We start from the raw sequence: 9,481 nt of genomic DNA, 5'->3' as shown, positions 1-9,481 counted from the left end.
CGCTACTGAGATTGAGAAGCGAGATGCGGAACCAGGCTATGGCTCTTATCGTCCTTCCCATGGGTCTGGGTATGGTCACCCCTATGGGGTGCGACCCCACTACAAGAAGTCTGCTGATCCAGAACCAGAGCCACTTTTGCGTTCCTTGATCTATGATTATGTGAATAATTAGCTTTTAGCTAGTGTCTTTTTCTCAGTATCTTGGCTTTCCTACCAACTGTGACCTGCCTTCTTGGGATCCATTAGATTTATAGGCTAACATGTTTAAAGGATTTTGGTAAAATGATGTGTTAATCTACAGTATGTCTATGTACATAAAGTAACTATAAGGAAGAATATTCTTACGTGGAGAAATTTGTAGCCATCGACATCCGTGAGTAACGTGCAAATAATAATACTAAATTCGATAACTATTAGCAACATTAACATATATAGAAGACCTTCACTGCAAAGAGAAAGCTGGAGTTGCACAGAGCCTATCGGAAGTTTGGATTGCTCATAGTTTCAAGCAGAAAATATTTATGAATCATAATTCTCTTAGTTTCCATGTCATTATGGTCTCCAATGACAGATGCATCAACCACAAACACTTTCCCAGAGTCGCCTATAAATTGAAGAAGCGCCAACAATTCAGCACAGTCCACCTCCAAAGCTACAGTGAACACAAACAAGCAACAATGAAGTTTCTGGTTTGTACACCTTAGAGCATCTTATAAGTAGATATGTATACTCAAAGCATTATTTTATATTAATTGATATGAAGATTAATAAGCTTAGAATCACCATTTTTTGAAGTCATGCTATATTCCGAAGGCTATCATATGATATTCTGATGCTTGGGGTTCATGAGGTAAAAATATACGTTTATAGTATACTATAAGATGAATATATAAAAAAAAAATCAGCTAAACTCTCTCTCTCTCTCTCTCTCTCTCTCTCTCTGCTCTTTTTCTCTCTCTCTCTGTAAAATTTGTAGGATCATTTTTTTTTTTTTATCAAAGTCGGTTGTTTTTGATAACAGCAGAATAAGTTGAATAGTTTTCATACACATAATAATTAGTATATTTAATTATCAATGAGAATCATCTAAGACATTTGTTGACTATTTTTAAAAGGATATAAACACACCAGTAAAATACCAATCATTTTATCTTCATACAGAAAATATTCGTTGTATCCATTATATAATATAAATATGTAAAAAATTACAGGTAATTGTGCTTTTGGCGGCGTCTTCTTGCGCTACTGAGATTGAGAAGCGAGATGCGGAACCAGGCTATGGCTCTTATCGTCCTTCCCATGGGTCTGGGTATGGTCACTCCTATGGGGTGCACCCCCACTACAAGAGGTCTGCTGATCCAGAACCAGAGCCTGAGGCTTCCTACCCCTCTGGACATTACCCAGTTTACCGTCCACATGGCCACCATTATGCAAAGAGGTCTCCTGATCCCTATCCTTACCCTCAACCCTACCCTTACCCTTATCCCTATCCTTACCCTTATCCTGATCCTTCCCCAGACTATGGCTATCCTTACCTTTCCTATTACTCTGGTTAAGGAGTTACTTTACCACTGATATCCTTTAAGCACAATTGTGTATTTCCTATTGGTGCTAATTTTGGAGTGTTACATATGATCTGAATTTATACTTTAAAAAAATACTTTTGGTTTTCATTCTCATCCCTCTTATGATCAGAAGAACAATAAGCACATGGATGAAAATGTACTTTTTTGAAAATAAAACCAATACTGACCTAAACCAGCTACATTTTTCTTGGAGACTTTCTGTAATTTTTTTCATTCCAAGTCAAATAGTTTTCATGCTAAAAAATTTTTTTTAACATAAAAAAATTTGTTGTTTTAATACTAGAGTAAACGAAGATTCAAAAGTCAGAAAGAGCACAAATAAGCATCATGTCTTTTTGTAGATTAAGCAAGCTAAACCAAGTCGTTCTTCCTGATAAGTAATTAATTTATTCATATTCCTCCATCATCGCTGAAGATAGAAGGAACACTGGGGAAAAGAAAGATGCCCATGTTAACAATACTGCGATTATCTCCGCCACTGCCGTAAAAACTGACAGAATCAGCAACCTAAAATTTATTTTTAAGGCTGTTAGTGGTTTAGGCTTTTTGCGGCCACTAATCGTCATTGAACTGAATTAATATATTCTCATACTATCATATATTAAGAAATTTCTTAATTATCTTTGTCAATGTTGTAATTCACTTCAGTTTATCATAACACATTACAACAAATTTCTTTATATATATATATATATATATATATATATATATATATATATATATATATATATATATATATATATATATATATATATATATATATATATATATATATATATATATATATATATATATATATATATATATATATATATATATATATATATATATATATATATATATATATATATATATATATATATATATATATATAGTATATATATATCTATATATATATATATATGTATATATATTTAGTATATATATATATAATATATTTATACATATTTATATATATATAAATCTAGCTGACCAACCTGGTGCAACCTAAGAAAACTCTGAATGACAACTGATAAACTCTCTCTCTCTCTCTCTCTCTCTCTCTCTCTCTCTCTCTCTCTCTCTCTCTCTCTCTCTCTCTCTAATTCTACCCCACTATTTCCCTCTTTCTTCTCCCTAACACCTCTTTTACTCTCTCTCTTCTTCCTAACACCTCTTTTACTCTCTCTCTCTCTCCTCCCTAACACCCCCTCTGCTCTCACTCGCTTTCTCTCTCTCTCTTTCTTTCTCCAACTCTCTCTCACTCTTTCCCTCTTTTTCCTCCCTAACACCCCTCTACTGCCTCTCCCACTTCCTCTGAATCATAGCAGGTAACTTTGTCAAGTAGAGAATGGAAGGTCTTGGGGTCCATTCTTACATAACTTTGGAAGTGTTTGTTGGTTCCCTTCTACAGCTCTCTTAAGACAAGAATTTTGGCAGTTTACAGATTTTGACTGCCAACGGACTAAGTCTTCAGACAAAGTCTGGTTGTGTTGTGGGGTTTTAGTTTTCGTTTTCTCCCACTTGTGTCGAGTCTGGTGTGCGTATCTGCTGGAACACTTCCTAGAGAATGAGTCTTAACAGTAAACTGTTCATACAATATGATTTCCAGTCACCTGCTGGCAGATTTATGTTCTCTGTTTCCCCTGTAGGAGGGTAGTGCTGTCAGTGCACCTCAAACGGTATACTGTCGGCGTAATTTTTCTTCCTTCGGTTCCTAGATGCAACTCCTTTCATTCATTTTACTTTCCATTCTCTACTAAAACTCATTTCATTATTAACTACAGCCCTAAATGACCTCATAGGCCCCAAAGCTTGGCCTTTGGCCTAAATTTCATATTCCCAATTTTAATATATTCTCCGTTTTCCTGATAAATGCGGGTTCCAGAATCTTCCCTTTGTACTGGTCAGTTATTGTCTGAAAACAGCCTCCCCTTACTCCAACTTGTAGAAGAACCAGAATCATTCACAGTACGGAAATCCCCGAGCTTCCCGAACCGAAACTCAGTGGTTGCTATGATCAATTCCTCTTTATAAACACCGGCAATTGCTTGTGTTTTAACCAAATGTTCAGTAATTAGTGAACTATAAATGAATATATGATACAGTACTTTAGGGGTGGGTGGGGGTTCAGTCACTTTTATCATGTTCTCAAGTTAGGGCTTCTATTTCATCGCTAAAATCTATTCAGTTGCTGTTAGCTGGACCTCTGTGGTATATTTTGTTTATTTGTTATAAGCCGGGCACTGTAAGTGGACCAGATGATGATGAACTGTGTGCAAATTCTCTTGCCATATTTATTCGTGTGAACATATCCTAAGCTGTTTCATAATATCTTGAACAGTGCATCGTTTCGTGTGTTCCTCCGAATTTTAGTTGGAGATGGATATATGATTCAGATAGGCAAGTAATCCATTCATTTCTTGTATGAGGGTATTGATCATAATGTGGCATATGGATGGGGGTATTTTTCATACTGCAGGGCATCACATTATATTCAGATAAACCTTTGGGAAGTCACGAACACTGAGATTGAATGGGTCCGATCTATGAGTGGGACGCACCAGTATCCTTTGAGATCACACTTGGTGACATATTTGGCTGGCAATCGCATCGACACAGCTGCCAATTCTGGGCAGAGAAGGAATCCGATTTCATGACTTTCTTCATGCTGCGGTAGTCCGTGCAGAACCGGACTTCACCGCCGGACTTTCTGACAATACGTACGGCGAACTTCACTGTGATGCTCTGTGTCGAATGATGTCATATGCCAGCATTTAATCGAGCTGTTTTACAACAAATCCCGCTCCTACTACGATACACGATATGCATGTTGGCATTTGCTACTTCGATATCATGGTTCGGCCACGTACGTCGTGGGACAGACTAGCAAATTATTCGACTATTAGGGTCAAATGTCTCGATGCCGTTGGCCTGTCGAGTGGCACAATTTGAGTCGAAGGTTTCCATATTGTCGGAATGATTGAGCCTGGCTTTAAAGGGTTTCTTTTGAAGACAAAGTGCATTCTGTAACAAGTTATCTAGACCCAAGTCCTATCCATTTATGGTATCCTCGCTCTCGGGGCTTTCGCAGCTCTTGTAGCCTGGTCGTCGCTGTGACCTGGCGTATCATGGGGTCGACACTGGTGACACTGGCACCCCCCTGCGCCCGTATGGCTTAACATTTTTGTTTGGCCCTCACTGAGTTGCTTTCCATTATAATATCAGTACTGCCGTTTCCATAACACGTGAATAACAAGTTGTCTCATTGTACAAGTGGAAATTTGACCTTTGACAATATGCAAGGCTGATTTCTTTAACAAAAATTTCTGTAGTAAAATTAATGCTGCAATCGGCTCACTTAGGAATTGCGTGCGTAGGTTCTCAATGATTCAGGCACGCAAATAAAATTACTTAATAAACCACTAAATAATTAGTGTTCCTTAGAGGCAGTAAGTCCCCTAAACGAGTTTTGATGAGTCACTCTCCTTCATCGAAAAGAGATTTGTTAATACTTTTCATTCACATGAGACTATACTCACTTGCGAATTATATAAAAAATAAATAAGAATAAAGTTTAGAACAACAGTAATGAGGAGAGAGAGAGAGAGAGAGAGAGAGAGAGAGAGAGAGAGAGAGAGAGAGAGAGTGAGGTGAGGAGAGGGGTGGTGGTGGGTGAGATCCCAACTACCCTGGAAAACCATTATCAAGTGGTTAACCAAAATGTAAAAGGACAGGAGCAAATTATTGCTTTTGCTTTCAAATTTATAATTCTCACTGACGTATCAGTCGTCTGTAATTTACAGTCAATTAATTTTGATTACTCCTTGACCTGGGGTAAAGTTGTTCCAGCTATTCCCGTAAGATTTTCTTCACTGAAGAGTAATTCTGTTGTTCTCTTGTGGATTAACCAGTCCATATCCATTTTGTGCATCACTTGGACAGATAATGACGAGACATTGCTCTTCTCGTTGGTCATCTTTGCTCATTGTAAATCATAATTTCTTGTGTTTTTTGTGCATTTTTTTTTAGCTTTAATGGACGGTACGGATTTGCTTCACCTATGTAACTGCTAGGTACTCAAACCTTGCATTTCTCTATCTTAGATTAAGAATATTCGCATTCATTTAGTATTATAAGCAGTCTCAGACATCAAAAGGAACCAAAATGTTTAGAAATCGGGCATTCCACTACTTCCACAACCTTATAAGTTCAGGTAAAAACAACTAGCAGTTGCAGTAGTGTAACGTTTTGCTAAGGGACACAGGGACTTTGGATTGGATTGTAACAAGAGGAAATTCCTCCAGATGTAAGAATTTTACTGAAGCTTCTTAATTACTGATGTAGAAAGATTTAACATTCCTACAAAAGTAACCATTCCATTTCAAATGCAAGTGCCACTGATGGTGATTTTCTAGAGATAAAAATAGAATTATATATATATATATTTTATATATATATATATATATATATATATATATATATATATATATATATATATATATATATATATATATATAATATATAGTGTTGTGATCTTGAGTGTTGGATCTTGAGGAATAAAAACCAAAAGTATTTTGCAGTATAAATTCAGATCGTATGTCTGTACACAAAACACTCCAAAATCAGTACCAATAGGAAATACATAGTTATGGTCGAATGATATCAACGGTAAAGTGTCTCCTTAACCGGAGTAATAGGAAAGGTAGGGGTAGCCATAGTCTGAAGAAGGGTCAGGATAAGGGTAAGGGTAGGGATAAGGGTAAGGATAGGGTTGAGGGTAAGGATAGGGATCAGGAGACCTCTTTGCATAATGGTGGCCATGTGGACGGTAAACTGGGTAATGTCCAGAGGGTAGGAAGCCTCAGGCTCTGGTTCTGGATCAGCAGACCTCTTGTAGTGGGGTGCACCCCATAGGAGTGACCATACCCAGACCCATGGGAAGGACGATAAGAGCCATAGCCTGGTTCCGCATCTCGCTTCTCAATCTCAGTAGCGCAAGGCGGACGCCGCCAAAAGCACAATTACCTGGAAATTTGATTATATATTTTTACTGTACATTGGATACAAGAAAGATTGCTTTTGTTAGTAATTAGTATACCAGTGAAAAGACTGATGTTTTTTTGGTGCGTTTAGTTCCTTTTAAAAATGGTCAGCAAAACAAATCTGAGATAATTCTCACTGATAATTAAACACTAACTACTGTTTTCATGAAAACTATTCAATTTATTTTGATCTTATCACAACCAATCCAGTTTAATGTGCGATGTATCACGATAAAAACAACAATGATAGCACAAATTGGAGAGAGAGAGAGAGAGAGAGAGAGAGAGAGAGAGAGAGAGAGAGAGAGAGAGAGAGAGAGAGAGAGAGAGTCCAGAGAGTTTAGCTGATTAGATTTTAACATATTTGTCCTGTGGTATGCTATGAAATGTATATTTTTACTTTATAAATGGTAAACATCAAAGCAGTATATGATAACATCCGAAATATATCATGACTTAAAAAAATGGTGATTCAAAGCTTGTTAATCTTTATATCAGATTAATATAAAATAATGCTTTATGTATATAAATCTTCTTAGATGCTCGAAAATGTACAAACCAGAAACTTCATTGTTGCTTGTTTGTGTTCACCGTGGCCGCTTTGGAGGTGGACTGTGCTGAAGTGTTGGCGTTTCTTGAATTTATAGGCGACTCTGGGAAAGTGTTTGTGGTTGGTGCATTTGTCATTGGAGACCATAATGACACGGAAACTAAGAGGATTATGATTCATAATTATTCTCTACTGACACTATGAGCAATCCAAGCTTCCGACAGTCTCTCTACAAGTCCAGCTTTTTCTTTGCTGTGGAGGTCTTCTAAATGTATTGATGTTGCTAATGGTTATCAAATTTAGTGATTTTCATTTTGTACATTACTCACAGATGTCAGTGAGTCAAAATTTCTTCACATGGGGGTATTCTCCCTCGTAGTTACTTTGTTAACATACTGTAGACGATTGATTATGTAACACATCAGTTTACATAATGTCTGTAAACATATCTACATATAAATCGAATGGTTAGGGCGAAGAGGGGCCTCAGTTGGTATGGACGCCAAGATACTCCCTCTCGCTTTGTAATTCGCGCCTATTTTCTGTCCAAGTCGGGATTTTATTTGTGATATATCGCAGACTTAATTGTATTTCTGGTAATTGCAATATAAGTCACTTACTTTTATTATTGCAAGCACGAATTAATAATAAAAACTGACAACTTTTAACGTTACTATACTTATTTTTATACCATTTAATAAAACAAATAAAGACTCCACATACCAGATGAAAATCCCATCATTTGAACAGTATAGCACGTACCATTAATGGCAACTCTTTCTTATATTCACTGTATATTCTCTAAAATATGTGAATGAACTTCCAGGTAATTGTGCTTTTGGCGGCGTCCTTTTGCGCTACTGAGATTGAGAAGTGAGATGCGGAACCAGGCTATGGCTCTTATCGTCCTTCCCATGGGTCTGGGTATGGTCACCCCTATGGGGTGCACCCCCACTACAAGAGGTCTGCTGATCCAGAACCAGAGCCTGAGGCTTCCTACCCCACTGGATATTACCCAGTTTACCGTCCACGTGACCACCATTATGCAAAGAGGTCTCCTGATCAATATCCTTACCCTCATGCCTATCCATACCCTTATCCCTATCCTTACCCTTATGCTGAGCCTTCGTGTGGCTATGGCTACCCCTACCCTTCCTATTACTCCGGTTAAGGAGACACTTTACCACTGATATCCTTTAAGCACAACTATGTATTTAATATTGGTGCTGATTTTGGATTGTTTTGTGTACAGACATACGATCTGAATTTATACTACAAAATACGTTTGGTTTTTATTCTCATCCCTCTTATGATCAGAAGAGCACTAAACATATGTAAAAGAAAGTGCTTTTGTGAAAATAAACCCAACGTTTACGTGAATAAATTACGTATGTCTGGGACATATTTTTTGTAATTCAAGTACTTTTTATGTAAATAATGTGTTTTTGAACTTGATAATATTGATCGTTTTGATCAGAAAATCAACAAAACAACTTTTTATAGAGTGAGAAAAAGAAACTCAAACATAACCCTTGTCCTTTTTTAGATTAAGGAATATGAGCCATGACGTTCTCCTTGATAAGTAATAATTTTGGCGCTACATTCCACATTCATTTCTTAAGACCTTGTTTATGACACTACGATTATCTCCGCAACTGTGGTAAAAACCGACAGAATTGGTAAGTTTCAAATTGTAATATTTAATCATCTTTGTATAAATGGTTTGATAAGTAATTGATCGTATTTTAACTATAGTAATTTTAAAGTTTCAACAACTCTAATTGTTTGATTAATTTCTTCTGCTGTCATAATACTCAGTAACAAATTTTCAAACATAACCCTTGTAATTTTCCTTTCAGATTAAGTGTAACTTGAGCAACAAATCTTCTCCTTGATAAGTAATATCTTTTGTGTGTATATATATATATATGTATTACATGTATATAAATACACTGATATATAAATATATACATGATATATCTATATTATCTCCGGAATATATGTATGTAAAATATACAGAATATGGTATAGTTTCAAATTGTATATATATATATATATATATTTAATCATCACAATCAGTAGAAATAAAAATGGTCGGGATAGCTTTTGGCAGACAGTAATCGTCATTAAATTTAATTATTATATTTAACTATAGTCATATTTTTAAGTTTCGACTTAATGACCCAATATTAACATTTGATTAATTTCTTAAGATATAAATCATAATACTTTGGTAACAAGATTTTCCACTCTACGTTGGATAATTTTGGAAAGCAAGGGCGTTATATCCACTTCACAAGTCTAAGTTATGCAAGTGTAAC

This window comes from Macrobrachium rosenbergii, chromosome 59, assembly GCF_040412425.1.
Source record: "Macrobrachium rosenbergii isolate ZJJX-2024 chromosome 59, ASM4041242v1, whole genome shotgun sequence".
Taxonomy (NCBI): Eukaryota; Metazoa; Arthropoda; class Malacostraca; order Decapoda; family Palaemonidae; genus Macrobrachium; species Macrobrachium rosenbergii.
Note: the sequence above shows the minus strand (reverse complement) of the source record.